The sequence below is a fragment of the Spermophilus citellus genome (genome assembly GCF_964194105.1).
Source record: "Spermophilus citellus genome assembly, chromosome: 15".
Taxonomy (NCBI): domain Eukaryota; kingdom Metazoa; phylum Chordata; class Mammalia; order Rodentia; family Sciuridae; genus Spermophilus; species Spermophilus citellus.
Window position 1 is genome coordinate 33269234 of NC_138195.1, and position 20598 is coordinate 33289831.

Consider the following 20598-nt stretch of genomic DNA (forward strand, 5'->3'; position numbering starts at 1 on the left):
GCAATCAGTTGTGACTTGAGGTGCAATAGGGACCAAGGGAGGAAGAAGATTCTTTTAGAAAAAGCTGTGGCAGCAATGGCTGTCATCTTTGATCTAATTTAAGTGAACAAAATGGGGCTTCATATCTTTCACTTCTAATTCTTCCTTGGAGGGCTTTAATTTCAGTTAAATTCAACTCAATGAATATTCAAATCTCTTCAATTTGAAGACATACTTTGTCACAATGTGACGTCTTTAATATTTAGTCTTTAATATTCAGAATGTGTTCATTTCGTGACATGAAATGACAATATTCCTTCTCTCCTTTCCTCTCTCTCAGCCCAAAGATATTATTAAATTGGCAAGATTTTAAAATAGAGGGAATATGATATCTATTATCTGTAGGGCATCCCTGCTTCCTGGGGAGATCCTGCTAGATATGTGACTGGGTTGGCAGCTGGGGAAATATTCCAATATCTTTTTTTCTATAGCCCATTAAATCATACACCTAAAGAAAAAGAAGTCTACATTTCTCTTTGCTTTAGAAATGAAGTCCATTAAACATTCTGAGGTGGTCTCAGGTCTTAGAGCCCTGAGAAGAAAATATTTATTTTATAGAATAATAATTATCACTGCTGACTGAGCAGGAAGTCAACAGCAGAGCACGTGTAGCCACAAAATGTAGTTTTGTGTGCAACCAAATTCCAGGCAGCTGCCTTGTCTAATTCACTCAGAATTTTTTTTTCTTTTCTTTCTTTCTTTCTTTCTTTCTTTCTTTTTTTTTTTTTAAAGAATGCTTCCTTTGGAACCAAAGTTCTTTCTACTTGGTTTCAGCCCAAAGGTGAGCATTTTTTTGAGAAGGTTAAATCTTTTCAGATGTTTTTGAGGTGTACAAAGAGGAAAAGCAAAGCCGTTCTCTGCTATGCATAATTCCAGCTTTGTATTACTCAAATGGATTTGAACTTTACTAGTTTTATTCAATTTGAGAGTCCCATGATCTTCTAAAAATTAGTTTATGGGAAAAAATTCTTTTCAAATCATTTCTGAAAATAGCTACTTTGGAAATTTCTCAGAAAAGTAAACTTTTCAAAGTATGTGAGGGATGCACATAAGATGTGGCCTATATACTGAAATTCATCAGCTGGAAAACTGGAAAGTGTGTTAAAGTTCCATTTAAAAAAAAAACTTGAGCCAAGTATAAAAAATAGTTAACCTTTGAAGTATCCATGAATTTGAAAAACACAGTATTCAACCTAATAATTGAAGCTAACATAGTTTAGCTTTGACTCTCACTAGCTGTGCATCCTTGGTTAAATTTCTGGCCCTTCAAGAAATAATTAAAATCAGAGCAGAAATCAATGAAATTGAAACTATTGAAAAAATTAACAAAACTAAAAGTTGGTTCTTCGAAAAAATAAATAAGATCGACAGACCTTTAGCCATGCTAACGAAGAGAAGAAGAGAGAGAACTCAAATTACTAACATACGGGATGAAAAAGGCAATATCACAACAGATGCTAGAGAAATACAGAAGACAATTAGAAATTATTTTGAAAACCTATATTCCAATAAAATAGAAGATAGTGAAGACATCGATAAATTTCTTAAGTCATATGATTTGCCCAGACTGAGTCAGGAGGATACACACAATTTGAACAGACCAATATCAATGGATGAAATTGAAGAAACCATCAAAAGACTACCAACCAAGAAAAGCCCAGGACCAGATGGGTATACAGCGGAGTTTTACAAAACCTTTAAGAAGAATTAATACCAATACTTTTTAAGTTATTTCAGGAAATAGAAAAAGAGGGAGCTCTTACAAATTCATTCTATGAGGCCAACATCACCCTGATTCCAAAACCAAAGACACCTCAAAGAAAGAAAACTACAGACCAATATCTCTAATGAACCTAGATGCAAAAATCCTCAATAAAATTCTGGCAAATCGAATACAAAAACACATCAAAAAAATTGTGCACCATGATCAAGTAGGATTCAATCCCTGGGATGCAAGGATGGTTCAATATACGGAAATCAATAAATGTTATTCACCACATCAATAGACTTAAAGATAAGAACCATATGATCATCTCGATAGATGCAGAGAAAGCATTTGACAAAGTACAGCATCCCTTTATGTTCAAAACATTAGAAAAACTAGGGATAACAGGAACTTACCTTGACATTGTAAAAGCTGTCTATGCTAAGCCTCAGGCTAGCATCATTCTGAATGGACAAAAGTTGAAGGCATTCCCTCTAAAATCTGGAACAAGACAGGGATGCCCTCTATCACCACTTCTATTCAATATAGTTCTCGAAATACTGGCCAGAGCAATTAGACAGACGAAAGAAATTAAAGGCATAAAAATAGGAAAAGAAGAACTTAAATTATCACTATTTGCGGACGACATGATTCTATACCTAGAAGACCCAAAAGGGTCTACAAAGAAACTACTAGAACTAATAAATGAATTCAGCAAAGGGGCAGGATATAAAATCAACACGCATAAATCAAAGGCATTCCTGTATATCAGTGACAAAACTTCTGAAACGGAAATGAGGAAAAACACTCCATTCACTATATCCTCAAAAAAATAAAATACTTGGGAATCAACCTAACAAAAGAAGTGAAAGATTTATACAATGAAAACTACAGAACCCTAAAAAGAGACGTAGAAGAAGATCTTAGAAGATGGAAAAATATACCCTGTTCATGGATAGGCAGAACTAACATCATCAAAATGGCGATATTACCAAAAGTTCTCTATAGGTTTAATGCAATGCCAATCAAAATCCCAATGGCATTTCTTGTAGAAATAGATAAAGCAATCATGAAATTCATATGGAAAAATAAAAGACCCAGAATAGCAAAAGCAATTCTAAACAGGAAGTGTGAATCAGGCAGTATAGCGATACCAGATTTCAAACTATAATACAGAGCAATAGTGACAAAAACAGCATGGTACTGGTACCAAAACAGGCGAGTGGACCAATGGTATAGAATAGAGGACACAGAGACTACTCCACAAAGTTACAACTATCTTATATTTGATAAAGGGGCTAAAAGCATGCAATGGAGGAAGGATAGCATCTTCAACAAATGGTGTTGGGAAAACTGGAAATCCATATGCAACAAAATGAAACTGAATCTCTTTCTCTCGCCATGCACAAAAGTTAACTCAAAATGGATCAAGGAGCTTGATATCAAATCAGAGACTCTGCGTCTGATAGAAGAAAAAGTTGGCTCCGATCTACATATTGTGGGGTCGGGCTCCAAATTCCTTAATAGGACACCCATAGCACAAGAGTTAATAACAAGTATAAACAAATGGGACTTACTTAAACTAAAAAGTTTTTTCTCAGCAAGAGAAACAATAAGAGAGGTAAATAGGGAGCCTACATCCTAGGAACAAATTTTTACTCCTCACACTTCAGATAGAGCCCTAATATCCAGAATATTTAAAGAACTCAAAAAAATTAAACAATAAGATAATAACCCAATCAACCAATGGGCCAAGGACCTGAACAGACACTTCTCAGAGGAGGATATACAATCAATCAACAAGTACATGAAAAAATGCTCACCATCTCTAGCAGTCAGAGAAATGCAAATCAAAACCACCCTAAGATACCATCTCACTCCAGTAAGATTGGCAGCCACTATGAAGTCAAACAACAACAAGTGCTGGCGAGGATGTGGAGAAAAGGGTACACTTGTACATTGCTGGTGGGACTGCAAATTGGTGAGGGCAATTTGGAAAGCAGTTTGGAGATTCCTGGGAAAGCTGGGAATGGAACCACCATTTGACCCTGCTATTGCCCTTCTCAGACTATTCCCTGAAGACCTTAAAAGAGCATGCTACAGGGACACTGCCACATCGATGTTCATAGCAGCACAATTCACAATAGCTATACTGTGGAACCAACCCAGATGCCCTTCAATAGATGAATAGATAAAAAAAAATGTGGCATTTATACACCATGGAATATTACGCAGCACTAAAAAATGACAAAATCATGGAATTTGCTGGGAAATGGATGGCACTAGAGCAGATTATGCTTAGTGAAGCTAGCCAATCCCTAAAAACAAATACCAAATGTCTTCTTTGATATAATGAGAGCAACTATGAACAGAGTAGGGAGGAAGAGCAGGAAGAAAAGATTAACTTTAAACAGAGACATGAGATGGGAGGGAAAGAGAGAGAAAAGGGAAATTGCATGGAAATGAAGGGAGACCCTCATTGCTATACAAAATTACATAATAGGTTGTGAGAGGAATGGGAAAATAAACAAGGAGAGAAATGAATTACAGTAGATGGGGTAGAGAGAGAAGATGGGAGGGGAGGGGAGGGGGGATAGTAGGGGATAGGAAAGGTAGCAGAATACAACAATTACTAATAGGGAATTATGTAAAATTGTGGATGTGTAACTGACATGATTCTGCAATCTGCATTTGGGGTAAAATTGGGAGTTCATAACCCACTTCAATCTAATGTATGAAATATGATATGTCAAGAGCTTTGTAATGTTGTGAACAACCAATAAAAAAAAGAAAAAAATTTCTGGCCCTTTATGTGTCTCAGAAATCATTTGTAAGGAGGTTATAAAAGAATCTACTTCAAGAGATTGTTGTGAGGATTAGATCAGATAATATACATAAGGCACTTAGAAGAGTAAGAGACACATTTTAATTATCAACAAATGTCTTCTATTAATTATATTTTAAACTACCTTAGGATAAGTAAAAATATCATTTACTTAAGGAATAAAAACTTCCATTAATGATCACTTGGGGGTTTTAAAAATCTCATTTCAAACTCAGTAGATTTCCCCCATGCTCATTTCAGTGATTTCAAGTAATACATAAAGTTTTTCTTTGTTGTTAGTCAAAATGTTCCCTGTCAAATGCAGAAAGATTGGACCATTTGGAAATGGCATGAGTTATTCAATGTGCATAGTAAAAATTCCATGCTACTCACTAGACTGCACATTTGGAGATAATCTCCTGACACTTGATATGTCCCTGGACAAACAAAAGATGAGTCATATAGAAACAGTAGACTCTGTTTGCTCCCAGCAGGCTGAACTGGGCCCATACACGCCTCATTATCCCCACTGTTAGCCTTGTCTAAAAACCATGAAATGTGGGTATCCCTGATGCCACCAACAATTTTAAATGGCTTCATACATTTCTTCTGGATGATGCTAATACATTCCTGAGTTTTTGTTTTAAAGTGACTTAACCATTGCTCTATGTTTATAATCAGCGACTGTTTTGTGAAGTACCTTGATATGTGGCAAACACTTCTTGTTCAATGTCTTAATAAATGAAAGACAGATGTACAGTATGGATGAATGTTGATTTTCATAGTAAATGTGTTCTGAAAGATTGTGCTGTAGACCATATTTTTATAAATAAAATATGTACTATATAATTTCACAGACTTTTAAAATTAGAGACATCTAAAACTTAAGGTTTCAGTGTTTCTTTCCTCTTTTAGTTTTGCAATCTGCCAACACCTGTTCTCTCTTCCAGGTCTCTGTCAAGCAGTTTGTGATATGCAGGCATCTCTTGAAGTGAAGTAACGGACATTCCTCCCCCCATTTACCTCTTACATATATTTTGATATGTATGTATGTACGTATGTATTTTTGTAGTACTGGGGATCAAACCCAGGGCCTCATACATGCTCAGCACATGCTTTGCCACTGAGCTATATCCTAAGCTTATTTTTAATTTTCACACAATGGGCTATCTTAAAGTATGAACACAGTTGTGAGCATGTTTATTTTATCATCAAAAGGCAAACAGAAAGGCTTGGGTTGTAACTCAGTGGTAGAGCACTTGCCTAGTACTGGTGATCAGCACCACATAAAAATAAATAAATAAAATAAAGGTATTGTGTCCAACTATACAACTAAAAAAAAAAAACGGCAAATAGAAAATGAATTTAATACGTAGATAATGTCTCAAATTTTTTGACCCTAGACTTAGTGATTAGCAACAGTGTCAATCCTAAGAAAATAAAAGAGAAGGGTTTGGGGTAAAATCTCTTAAATGTAACAAGACTCCTTGTTATGTTTATGACACAAAAACCAAGGTATCTATTTTCCCTTAGCACAAATAATATGTGTTGGCTGGCTAGAAATGGTTATAATTATGTGGTATACAATAAAGGGTTCCATTGATGCCAAAAACAGAAAAATGAGTGAACCAGACCAGAAATCATGTATAGGGTAAACAGCTTCCCAGATAAATGAATTTAGCTGATTTTAAATAGGTAGTTTTTGTTTTTGCTTTGTTTTACTTTTGGTTTTATAATCTTTGTGGATAGATCCGAACTCTGTATTTTTTTTAAAAAATTGAAGTAGAAGAGTTAGTATCACATTTAATTCTAAAAAATACAGTTACATGTCTACCAGAATGAATCTGCTCTCAGTTGGGATGCTCATTTTAGGACTTTAAATACCAAGCAACTTAAAGTAAAACATCATGCAATTTGTAAGCAGGGTAGGGGGCTGGTTGGGACATTCTTCATGAATTACGACATTGATATCTTGAGGATTTTTTTTTTAACTACTGAAGAAGGAATAATTTTCCTTGGTGAGAAGGAAGATACATATAATTATGGATTTGAAGAATGTCTAATAATCTGGGATTCAATATACATGCATTTGTTTAAATTTTAAGTATAAGTTAATTTATATTTCAAAATAGAAAATAAGGTAAGAAAAAATATATTTTAAAAATATATTTTTATATTTTTTATATAATCTTATCCACCTAGAAATAATCACTGTTAACTTCAACACATATTCACCCACATTTTTATAATTAATATTTTTAAAAATAGCATATATTTATAACATAGTAACATAAATAACTTTCTGAAAGCTGCTTTTCTAACAGCATACAGTATGAAATTTTTTGTATGTCACTCTGTGAAAGCTTTGACATTTCCTCTTTCTGCATAGGACCCAGTAAGTACCAAGGAGAACTGAAGGCATCCAGTTACTATATTTTGGCATAGATATTAGCATTGATATGTCTTCAGCACAGATTCATGGACAATGGGTATGGATAAATAGAAACTGGAACTGTGCATTACAGAAGTCCCATAATGGATGATAATAATAAACTAGTGTATGAAATTAGATAATGTCCTTTTTTATTTTTTAAATTGTCAATGGACCTTTATTTTATTTATTTATATGTGGGGCTGAGAATTGAACCCAGTGCCTCACACATGCCAAGCAAGTGCTCTACCACTAAGCCACAACCCCACCTCTAGATAATGTCCTTTTAGAGGGATGATTTTAGTGAAACTAAACTGCTCTAGCAGGTGAAGGAATGCTGGATAACCTATACTATATATAATATAAATGTAGATTTCTTGTAGATGGCATATAGTTGGTTTTTATTTTTCCCCCCAGCCATTCTGTATCTTGTGCTTGGGGAATTTCATCTATCTACATTTAAAGTAATTATTGATAGGAGAAGATAATACTATTGCCATTTCATTTGGTGTTTTATGGTTTTTTTGTTTGTTTGTTTTTCCTTTTTTTCTCTGCTATCTTACTTTGCATTCTGTTGATTTTTTTATTTTGTATAACTTCCTTATTTTTTGCATGTTTACCTTGGGTTTATATATCCATATAAAATATGAATATATTTATAAAGTCTTTAAAAAGACTGAGCAATTAAGTTCAATCATGCCCAAAACTCTACAGTTTAATGTCTACCTCCCTCACTCTATACACTTTACAATAGAATCATTGTTATTATAATTTATATTTATTTATATTGTATATCTTTTACCATATTTTGTTACTGTTATTATTAATACTTTTGTTTTTTTCCCTCATATATTTTTTTATAGCTGTGGATCCCTATACTTTATTTAACCAGTTTCCTAAAATAGGCATATAGATATTTTATAAATCTGCATTGTTAAGCTAATATTGTGAAGAGTGTTACATACAAACATCATACCTCACTTGTTCAGTTATTTCTTAGGGTCCTTAACATGAGTAACAGGTTAAAATATGTGTTTAAAATTGTGATACCTAAAAGCTTAACGCTCCCAAAGGATGAAACAGTTTACATTCCCACCAAGGTATTTTTCCCTCCCCCTTATTGATGTTGGATGTTGTCAAATTAAAAATATTTTAACAATCTGGTAGATGAAAAGACACTTTAAGTACATTTTGGCAGTGTTTTCCGAGTTTTTAAAAAACCTTGATACATAGCAAAAACATTTGATATTATTTCACATATCCCCATACATATTTGTAAATATTTCTATAAATACATATATACAATTATAATTGAAATCAAAGCCCTCATATTTTTAATTGGTACATTTCAATCACACATAATAGTGGGATTCATTGTTATATATTCGTTCATGCACACTACATGCATAACAACATTAATATCATTCTCCAGTATTTCCCCTTTCCCTCCTCTGCTCTCTTCCCCCTGGTCCTTTTCCTATACTCTACTGATCCCCCTTCATTGATATTTTTGTCTTTTAACTTTTACCCTAGAATTAGTGACTTACCAACCACCATTATGGTAGCACTGTATCCTGTGTTTGTACATTTGTGTTTATCAATAGGTTGTCTACTTTGATATGCTATCATGTTGCTGTTTAGCATTTGTTCTTTTCAACTTGACTAACTTTCTTTTATTTATTTATTTATTTTTTGTACTGTGGGATTGAACCCACATGCCCTTACTACTGAGCTACAACCCCAGGCCTTTTTATTTTTTATTTTGAGACAGGGTCCCACTAAGTTGCTTAGGGCCTCGCTCTTTAGCATTTCTTATAAATAGGTCTACTGGTGATTAGCTCCCTCAGTTTTCATTTGTCTGGGGCAGCCTTTTTGTCACTTTGCTTTTTGAAGGATGGTTTTGCCAAGTTTAGTATTCTTAGTTGACAGTTGATTTCTCTTCTTTCATCATTTTGACTATGTCATCCTAAGGTTTCTGCTTAAAAAGAAAATCCACTCAGAGTCTTATCACCAACTCAGTTTTCAGAAAGAACTAAGCTGTAGTTATCATACTTCCTGACTTCAAAATATATTACCAAGCTACAATAATCAAAAGTAGGGAACTGACATAAAAAAAAGATAAATGGACCAAAGTTATGAACTAGACAGTCTGTCTTCAGTGTTGGGAAAAAAATATCCAGATGCAAAAGAATGGAATGAGATTGTATTCTTATATTACATCATATAAAAATATCAATTTCAAATGACTAAAGACTTAAATAGTAGACTTGAAACTATAAATACTCCTAGAAGAGAACATGGTAGAAAGTTTCATGACATTGGTCTTGAAATTATTTCTTTTGTATGACACCAAAAGTACAGGTGATAAAAACAAAATAAACAAGTGGGACACAGAACTAAAAAGTTTCTGCACAGTAAAGGAAAACAATCAACAGAGTGAATAAATTTACAAACCATATTTCTGCTAAGGGGTTAATCTCCAAAACATGTAATGAAATCCTAAAGTCAATAGCAAAAAACCAACCAACCAACCAACAAACAAATAACAACAACAACAACAACCAAAAAAAAAAAAAAAACCAAAACTAATAGCTTGGTTAAAAAAATTGTCTAAGGACTTGAATAGACATTTCTCCAAGGAAGGTATATGAATAACCAACAGCACATGAAAAAAAATGTTCAATGTCAGTAACCATCTGAGAAATGCAAATCAAAATCACAATGAAAGATCTCTTTACACCACTCAATGCTAGCATAGCTATTATCAAAATAACAAAAGACAACAAGGTTTGGTGAGCATGTAGAGAAATTGGAACCCTTGTGCTATTGGTTGGAATGTAAAATGGTACATCCACTATGGAAAAGTTTGGAGGTTTCACAAAAAATATAAAACTACAACTACCATATGATCCAGCAAGTGGGCTTTTGGGTATTTATACAGAAGAACTGAAATCATCATCTTGAAGACACTAGCACACCCATGAGTATGGCAGCACTATTCACAATAGTCAAGATGTGGAAATAGCCCAAATGTCCATTAATAGATGAATGAATAAAGGAGTGTATAATATACACAATGAAATTCAGCCATTTAATGGAAGGAAATTTTGCAATATGCAACAATATGGATGAACTTGGAAGACATGCTAAGTGAAATGAGTCAGTCACAGAAATACAAATACTAAAGGATTCCACTTACATGAGGTATTTAACATCCTCAGATTCATAGACTCAGAATAAAATGGTTCCTGTCAGGTGCTGGGAGGGGGAGAAAATATAGAGTTACTCAAAGAAGATGAATATGTTCTAGGATATGCTGTATAACATTGGACCAAAATTAAAAATCTATATTGTTCCTTTAAAAATTTGTTAAGAGGTTGGATCTCATATCTTCAGTGTTATCACAGTAAAATACAATACGATACGATACGATACGATACGATACGATACGATACAAAGGCTCCAAACCTCCCTAATTATAAATGGGACCCACATTTGCCATCACAGTTTGCTGAGGTAAGACCAGGAATTCTTGTTTCCCTCTGTATAAATTATACATTCAAATATCAAGCCATTAGAGGCCAGTCATAAAACAACACAAAACAAACAAACACAAAATGGTGTATTAATAAAGAATTTAATAAAGGAAGCTGACTAAACAGCTTTGGATTTGAAAGGCAAAATGGAACATGAATACAGATAAATCCCAGCAGGGAGCAACTATGACTAGGGGAACAAAGGAAAGATGTAGATTATCAAAACTGGCAAGATTAGAGGGGCCTCATGAGTTGGGAATAAATTTCACTGAGAAGGGGGTGCCACCTACCTGCTGCTTGTGCCTCTGAGGGCCTGTGACCAGACTGATCCCAGAGGTGGTGGAAGAAGATAGAAACTGGAACTAAACTCTGTGACTGTGTTGAAAGGACATGGCTGAAGCCACAATGACAGGAATAGGACAAAAGTCTCTTCTTACTTCTCTACCCTTCCTATTTCACAGAGACATGGCATTTACAAAGCCTCAGTCCCAGCAACATGAAGTAGTTGGTAGCTGAGAGACAATAGCTTCATCCAGCACAGAGAGAGTGCTTAGATATAAATATGATGCCATTTTTTAATAATAGGATGATAAGGGAGACCTGGACTTTTTTTCTCTGATTATAACATATTATTTCACAATCATAAGCAAAGAAGCTATGAAAAAGACAAAACTAATGTAAGTATGCATAAAACTGTGGTACACATTGAATTCTTCATTAATCTATCTTCTTTAATCAATGTTATAAAAACGCTGATAGAAAAACTCAAAATTGTAGAAATCTATATGCTAGTTCCATATTTCTTTCTTAGGGGAAAGGTCACATTATTTGACTTGAGAATTTGAATACTTAATCCAACTTTATATTCTACCACACTTATTTAGCAAGCAGACAGTAAATGGCTTTAAAATGTGAATGTACACTATATGTTGAGGTCCATTTTTGTTCATTTACTTCTGTTATTTCTTTGTTGAAGTGGCTCTCTTTTTAAGGACTATGAAAATAATTACTCACAACCACATCTAAGTCAAAACAGTCATTCACTTGAGAAAGAAAGGAAGAAAGAAAGAAAAAATAATATTGATTATTTTGTACTTGGGCAGAATTCCTGATTATTTTTTCTTATTAATTTTTTATTTTTATTCTTGGCAAGTAGAACATGAATTCATTCACTGTGACTTCAGTATGTCAAAAGTGCTGGGAATTTAAATATAAAGATAAAGGCATTAGATCTTGTTCTTAAAGGATGTATAATGTAGTAAATGAAGATGGGTATCTGAACTGTGTAGGTCGCCATGATAGAATCTGATAGACATATCATTAGCTGTCAGTTCTGCATTTGGAGTTGGTCTAGTTAGGAAAGTCTCCATTGAGGAACTAATTGGCTTTTGAGTTTTTAAAAATGAGAAAATATCTTTTAAGCAGACGGTGTACACACTTTAATAATCTCCAGTGATGTGATCCTTCTTTCCACCCTTGGCTCTATTTTTTTTCCTTTTTTTGAGATTCAGATATTGTATGTGGAAATGTCATAGATATTATATTGGTGGAAGAGTAAGAACAGGGCTGGGGCTGTGTAGCTCAGCAGTATCGCACTTGCCTGGCATGTGTGAGGCACTGGGCTCAGTTCTCAACACCACATATAAATAAATAAAATAAACATCTATCAACAACTAAAAAAATATTAAAAAAGAGTAAGAACAGAATTACTGTGGCCTTAAAGTCAAAAGAAAAAAAAAAGAAATAAACCAGAAATATAAAGATCTTTGCCAAGAGCAGCAAGTTTTTCTACTGTTGGTTTGAGTAATTTACCGTACTCAATTTATTGGCAGTGAATAAGCCAGCCAAAGACAGGCTAAGTTCTTGTGTATCTGACCTTAGGATTTTATAAGACACTGTTTCCTCTTCAGTTCAGCCAATCACATGCTCCTTTTGAATGTCATTTTGCCTTTGGCCTTATAAAATGCAAATTATACTACTCAAAAGCAATTTTAATATAAGAATTAAATCCAGATTCCATTTGTTTTCACCAAGTACTCACTGTAATCAGAGAATATTGAATTGTATAAATGTTGGTAGAATTTAGCTTGGAGTTAAAATATGGCAGTACTGAAAAATATTTGAGGGAGAAATTTAATCACAAATATGTGGGATCTAGGTGGTTTGGATTTTTGAACAAATTGCTTAAGCATGGATTGAAGAATGGGTCTGGGAATTTTTCTATTGATTTTCAAGAGGAAAAATATTGCAATGCTTATTTTCCCTTTTTGTAAAAAAAATATATAATTGTACACTTTATTACTTCAATGAAGGATATATTGCAGGTACTAACTATCTGCAATTATAATATGAGTTCCAGCCAGCAAGAACTGGCTTTAGTGGAAGGGATTATATTTAGACATTGAGATTATGTTTTGTTGGAATGAGAATTTAGAAAAATGATTTTCAAAAGACTTCTGGACCTTCTGCAAAACATGCAGATTCTCAAGCATTCCCCCTCCACTTTCCACCATGATCTTCAGATTCAGATGTGGAGAAGAGTCCCATAAATTTGTATTTTTTAACAAGCATTCCAAGTGATTGTAATAGAGGTAGCCTTTGACCACGATTTGAGAAAGGAATCATAAATTTCTTTATTTGGAAATTTTTAATATCTGAAATTTCTTCATTATAATGCAGAATATAGAGTTAATAAAAGGTAAAAGTCTTGAGGGCAATTATTACCACTGACTTCTGGCTAAAAATAGTAAATAAGGAAATTGTTCTAACTTAAGCATGAACTCATCACCATGTATGGTCTTGCTGTTTACGGTCTCTAAGATGTTGAGACAGATTTCTTCTATCCCTAGTTTCTTCAGTGTTTTTATCATGAATAGGTGCTAAATTTTGTCAAAGGCTTTCTCTGTATCTATTGAGCGGATTGTGTGATTTTTTCCCCTAATTCTATTTATGTGGTGAATTACATTTATTGACTTGTGTATGTTAAGGCACCTTTGCATCCCTGAGATAAAACCAACTTGGTCATATGATTCAATAATATTTTATTAAGGATCTTTGCATCTAACTCTGTCAGGAATACAGCTCTGTAGTTTTCTTTCCTTGATGTCCTTCCATGTCCTTATCTGGTTTTGGTATGAGTGTGATACTGGCTTCACACAATGAATTTGAAGTGTTCCATTCCTTTCTATCTCATGGAATAATGAGGAGCATTGGCATCAGTTCTTCTTTGAAAGTCTGGTAGAATTCAACTAAGAACCCATCTGATCCTGGAATTCTCTTTGTTGGAAGGCTTTTTATTATTGCTTTTATCTCACTGCTGGTTACTGGTCTGTTTAGGTTATCTACGTCCTCTTGATTCAACTTTGGCAGGTCATATGTATCCAGAAATGTATTCATGTTTTCTAGGCTTTCCAATGAATATTGTAGTAGTAGTAGTAGTAGTAGTAGTAGTAGTAGTAGTAGTAGTATGTTATTATATTATCATTCATTATTATTATAGTATGTTATTATATTATTAGAGTAAGTTTTCAAAATAGTCTAATGATCTACTGGATTTTTTTGATATCTCTGGTAATTTCTCCTTTTTCATCTCTAATTTTTAAAAATTGTGTCTTCTGTCTTTTTATTTTGATTAAGGGCTTATCAATCTTGTTTATCTTTTTAAATAACCAACTCTTTGTTTCATTGATCTTTTGTATTTTTTTAAATACTCAATTTCATTTATTTTGGCTCTGATCTTAATTATTTACTTCCTTTGAATTGGTTTGTTCTTTTTCAAGGGCCTTGAGATGCATCATTAGGTTGTTCAGATCTTTCTGATTTTTTTCTTCTTAGGCAATCATAGCTATAAACCTTCTTTTTGAACTGCTCTCCATGGTGTCCCAGAGATTCTGGTATGTTGTATTACTATTCTCTTTTGATTCTAAGAATTTTTTTTTCCATCCTGATTTATTCTATTACTCATTCATCATTCAAAAGTATATTGTTTTTATTTTTTTTTTGAGAGAGGAGAGAGAGTGAGAGAGAGAGAGAGAGAGAATTTTTAATATTTATTTTTTTTTTTAGTTCTTGGCGGACACAACATCTTTGTTGGTATGTGGTGCTGAGGATCGAACCCGGGCCGCACGCATGCCAGGCGAGCGTGCTACCACTTGAGCCACATCCCCAGCCCAGTATATTGTTTTTATATCAAAAGCATATTGTGTTTATATCATGTCTGTGCAGTTTTGGGTGTTGATTTGTAATTGCATTCCGTTATGAACATATAAGATGCAAAGAATTATATGAAAAAAAATTTCTGTATTTGCTGAGAGTTGTTTCATGGTCTAAAAGATGGTCTGTTTTGGAGAAAGATCCATGAGTATCTGAGAAGAAAGTGTATTAAACTGTTGTTGGATGAAATATTCTGTAGATGTCTGCTAAGTCTGTTTGATGTATAATATTTTTTAGGTCCAAAAAATGTTTACTGAGTTTATATCTGGATGACCTCTCTATTGGTGAGAGAGGTCTGTTGAAGTCATCTAGTATATTGTGTCGGGGTCTATCTCAGCCTTTAATTATAGTAGTATCTGTTTTATGTAATTAGGTGCACCAACATTTGGGTTATAAATCACATCTATATTCTTTCCATCTGTATGAAAGTGATTTTGATTAACCTATATTTTATGAGTTATTATTTCCACTATATTACATTTGATAGTCTTTATGTGCTACTCTGTGTTTATTCTTTGAATGAGCCTTTTCTAACTAGAAACTACTTGTTGCTGAAGTGAGCAAACTGTTTTCCAAGTGCATCATTTCTTCAAATGGTAGAAATGTAGAGTTAGAAGCAACCTAAAAATTCATGTAGTTCAAATCAAATATAGTTCCCAATTTTTAGAGATGAGGATTTAGGCCTACCAAAAGGAAGAGACTTGCCTAAAGTTACACAATTAGTGAAAGAGTGGGGATTAAACTATGATTCTCTTAATATACAGCTTAGGCATGTCTGCAGGTCTTATATGATAGTTCTACATGAATACATCTCTTTACACCATTCTAAAACTGGAGCGGATTTGGTCCAATTTCCATTCATTTTAGCTGTAAAAAACCAGAGAGATTAAAAAGGGAACCATGAACAGATAATGACCAGGATATTTATTTCCTTTTCCCTTAGTCTCATTTTCCCTGAAAAAGAGGTCAATAGCCTGTGTTAATCGAATGACTATCTTCCAGTCCCTTAACCACAGCACTGGATCCAATGTGGCAAGAAAATTTCATGTTGAAATCCAACTATAAATGATTTGTCTTGGCTGTTTGGACAGCTTATTGAAAAGCATTTCCTGAGCTGGAGTGGAAAAGAGCTATGATCAACTACTAATGTCAGCCATGAAAGGAGGTTGGGGGTTTGGTAGAATGCATGCCATGTATTTGCTCGTTGGGATTTCTGTGGATTTTGGTTCTGATCCTTCCTTTGATGATCAACTCTCTTTCTGCTATGATCCATTCTTCCCATACAAGCTGCCCAGGAAGGCTCACTTTTAATGCTCCTTTGGCTCTAATTTCTGGAATTGATTTCTTCCCATTTGATGTGAGATTTAGCACGTAAGTGGCATGGGTGGAATTTACCTTGTAACTGAGTGTGGTGTCAGAAGCAGAGCCAGTTCTCACATCCTTGTGGGTTGGATGCTATTATGGCTTTGTAGTCTTTGTTTCTGGCTAGACCTGAAAGTCACATTGCCAGAAGACTGTCAGTTCATTAAAAAAAAAAAAAAAATTCAGGAAGGTACAACTTTGCACATGCTTACTCTGTTGTCTGTTGCATAACCATTTCATTTTCCTAAGTCCCAGGGGGTCATGAGAATAAATTTACGCGTAAGTGTTATTCTAGGAGTAAAAGGATGACAGGGTAAAGTATTGGTACTGTAGATCAAAAGCACAATTAACCTTGAAATGTGGAAAACTGAAGAAGCTATGAGACCAGGCTAAAATCCCTCTTTGGGTGGTAGTTTCAACATAGTAGTATTGCTATTTTTTCCCCTACCTTTTCTTTGGCAAAGTCTTATGTTGGACAATGTTAATGTTTGAGTAAATGGCTAGAAGAGTTCAGCTCCTTCTTTTCTGCCTGCTCTTTAACTTTTTCCATATTGACTCATTCTATTCTTTTTTCAATGCTCCATGTTTTCTCTATTAACATTTTTCAGCATTGGGGTGTCGAAAAGCCCAATCAAAGTTTTTACTTTTCACAATTTTTTTTTTAATCAGAAACTTGTTACATTGAAATAGTGAAAGAATTCTAAGACTTCCTCTGCCCTTGACTTAGGTAAAACAAAAACCCCCTCCTCTTGATGGAAAAGCAAGCAAAACTGAACATGACTTGATGCTCTGAGTTGTATAATTTGGGCAAGTTGCTAGGCTCTGCATGCTTCTTTTATACCCAGGTATCAGTGTGTGTGTGTGTGTGTGTGTGTGTGTGTGTGTATTGTGTGTGTGTGTATTGTGTGTGTATGTATTGTGTGTGGTGTGTGTGTGTGTGTTGTGTGTGTGTGTGTATGTATTGTGTGTGTTGTGTGTGTGTGTGTGTACCTGTAGAATTTTATTTTTTCTTTGAGTCTTTGGGTCTCAGTTTCTTCATATGTGTGGTAAAGGGATTGACCCAGATACTTTGGTGGATTCAACATTGATGATTCAAACTTTGTTTCATATAATGTGGCACTTGAACCAATTTGACTCCTCTTTCCAGGCCTATTTCCTCAGCTTCAAACTCAGGAGAGAATGTTCCTATCAGTTGCCTTTAACCCTAGTGTTAGCATTTTAACTCTTTTTTAAATGTTCCTCCTCAACATAGCTACTCCATGGTTACATAATAGTCCAAACTATATCACTAAGTAATTTCCAAATGTATGTTTCTAGGAGCATAATTAAAAGCTGGTTAGCCTTTACCAGTCAATGGATAGGTGTCGGAGACACAAGGGTGAAATTACATGTTTCCTGCCTTTGGGAACTCATACATCGGACATTTTATGATGATGAGGTTGATTTCATGATGATAAAAATAATAAATGCAAAGATAACTGCTTTACTGGGAATAAGCACAACATTTCCCAGAAACAAAAGATAAAAGAGAACCTAAGTAAGCCTGGGTGTTTGTGGAGGTCAGGGAACAAATAAATGGGAAAAAAGATTTGGACCTTAGGAACACTGTTCGCAAAGAGCTTGAGATGAGATAGCAGGGCTACACTGGGAATTGCAAATAGGTCAGCACTGTTGGAGTGTGAAATTCAAAAAGAGAACTAGGTGGGATAGCCAAATAGGAGCTTGCTCAGAGCTTTGTAAGCCATTTAATTGAGTGATATTTGTCCATATGTAGAGATTATGCAAACATAATTGAAATGTCAAGATTTTAAAGTAGGAAAGTAGCTTTGATATAAACTCCTGAAACTATTACAAAAACATTTAAAAGTTTAGGATTGATATTTTTGTATTTGACCTTAGAAGCAACTCATACCAGGAAACTAAGAGTGCCTGGGAAAGTAAACCAATCCATTTTTCTTTAAAATGTTCCCTGGGGAGTTTCTTCATCAGGTGGCCACTGATAAGGGTTAGATGTATATTCCTAAACTAAAACTCATGTCTGTCTTTTCTAAAAGTATCTTGGGTTTTCATATTTTGTGAACTTGAAAATTTGATGTGATCTTAGTCTTTTAAGATTTTCCCAGAGGATTTTTTGTTTGTTTGTTTTAGATCCTTACTCCATTAAAAAAAATCTATATAACTGTTTACTTGGCATCTGATCTTTTTCCTATACTTCAATACAAGAAAAGTATTCTTTCCTTGAATGAAATGGTAAGATAAAAAGAGACAATGCACATATGCTCTTGTCAACTGTTTTAACTTGTTTAATTTTTGAGGAAAGAGCACAGGATTCAGAAGTCATGAATTCAAGGCTCTGCAATTTATTTTTCATTTCAATGATGGTATAATATGCATGTGTTACTTTATTTGGTTCTCTAAAATTAAAAGTATGCACCAGTATGGTTTAAAGAATCAAATTGTTCTAGAAGACTTATATAAAAACCAGAAATACCATATGCCTCCTCTGGCCATTTTCCATTTTCTATATGCAACCATGTCCAAAACTTTTAGCTTGATTCTATTTTTACTTCTATATCTGCAAATAATGTACCTATATTGCTACTTCTTGATTTTTAAAGTCTTAGCCATTATCTATTAAAAATGAGATTTTGGGCTGGAGTAATATAGCTGAGTTGGTAGAGTGCTTGCCTTGCATACACATGGCCCTGGGTTTGATCTCTAGCACCACCAAAACAAAAAACAAAAAACAGTTTTCTTTTTTTATCACTGTCACCTCCCATACACAAATTCCACAATATACACATGCACACTTCTCAATATCCCAGATTCCTAATCTAGTTATATTTTAATTTAGGTTAGATCAATATTCATGGTTTACATTATTATAACTGCATAAATGCTAGTTATAGCTCAGTCACATTGCATATTCTCTGATTACTCTGACTCTTCTGCATAATATTTTGTTAAATTTGAAGTTAATATTGTGTTCTTTTAACAGTTTTCTATGAACCAATCATTAATTTAACTCCATAGTCTTCACTCTTTCAATCTTCTCTGAATATGTTCATACACTTCACAAATTCTATTTAATCTAGGGGAAATTACAACCTCAAGACTTTTGACCTATTCAAATTTGCATTCTTCTTGCACCATCATCCCAAGGTACTCCTTTGCCTTTACCATTTGCCATTTGCCAATATCTTTTATTTTCCATAGTCTATATTTTCTCTTCATTTGATTTAATCTCTAATTTTAGTGGCACACAATCTTTAGCAGCTATCTCAGACAGGTTGTGAGAAAAATACTTTTTTTTAGATTCCTAATATCCAAGAATAAGTGTTAACTTCATGTTCTGTTGATAGTTTTGCTGGGTATAAATTTCTACATTGGAAGTGTTTTTCCCATGAGATATTGCTCCATTGTCTTCTGGGCCTTGGTGCTTTATCAATGTGGCAAGACTCCTATATTCCTATTGTGCCTACATCCATAAAGCTGAGCACTACTGAGGAAAAACACAAGTCAAGAAGTCTGATTCATTAGAAATGTATCATTATCAACATCAATTGGACTCTCAAAAATGCCAGTCCATCCTTTTACAGATAAAAGTGTATTTTAGAACCTCTCAAAAAAGCAAAGTGAAACAGCTTATTTCCTTCAAATCTCTGATAGCTTATTTTCTTCAAATCTCATAGCAGAGAACCTTAATTTTTATCTTTTGGGAAAATAAAAGCCCTTAGATGGGAATTTCCTTATATTCTAGAAGTGAAACCTACAAACTGTCTTGCATTTGTCTATTCACCTAATGAGCTGTTTTTTATATTTTTTCCTCAGCTTGTGACTTGTTCATGTTCTCAAAGTCTTATAGTATCTATTCTTCTTTTTTTGAATAGGCAATTTCTGTTAACTGAATCTTTTCTAATCATCTTTAAACATGCTCAAACCTTCAAAAACCATCAAGTTAACCATTCAACCAACCAACGAAACAATAAACAACAAACAGTACTCCCTCTATCATATTATTTTTAGCTCATGATCTCTCCTTTCATTAACTGTACCTACTTCACCATTCCATTCTTCTTTCTTGCTAAAGTCTTATTGACCTTAATAAAAATGTTGGCTTCCCTTATAGTACAGAGATATTCATACTTTAATTTCTGAAACAGATTTTCTCCTGGGCTTATACAACAAGATGTTATGTGTTTTGATTTTCATTCTTCTTTCTGCTGCTTCTGTTTTCTTTCACATTACACTGAACTCTATTTAACCACTAAATGTCAGATATTTAAAAAGGTTCTTTCCTTGGTTCTCTTTTTTTCCTGCTTTCCTCAGATAGTCCTACTCACACATAAGGCTAAAACTGTCACCTATAAGTATATAAAGAACTAACTTCTTTGGCCAAGATCTTTTAACTGAACTCTAGACCCACATATGCAATTACATACTTGACACAACTTCTTGGAGGTCTCAGTGGTGCCTCATATTCCACATG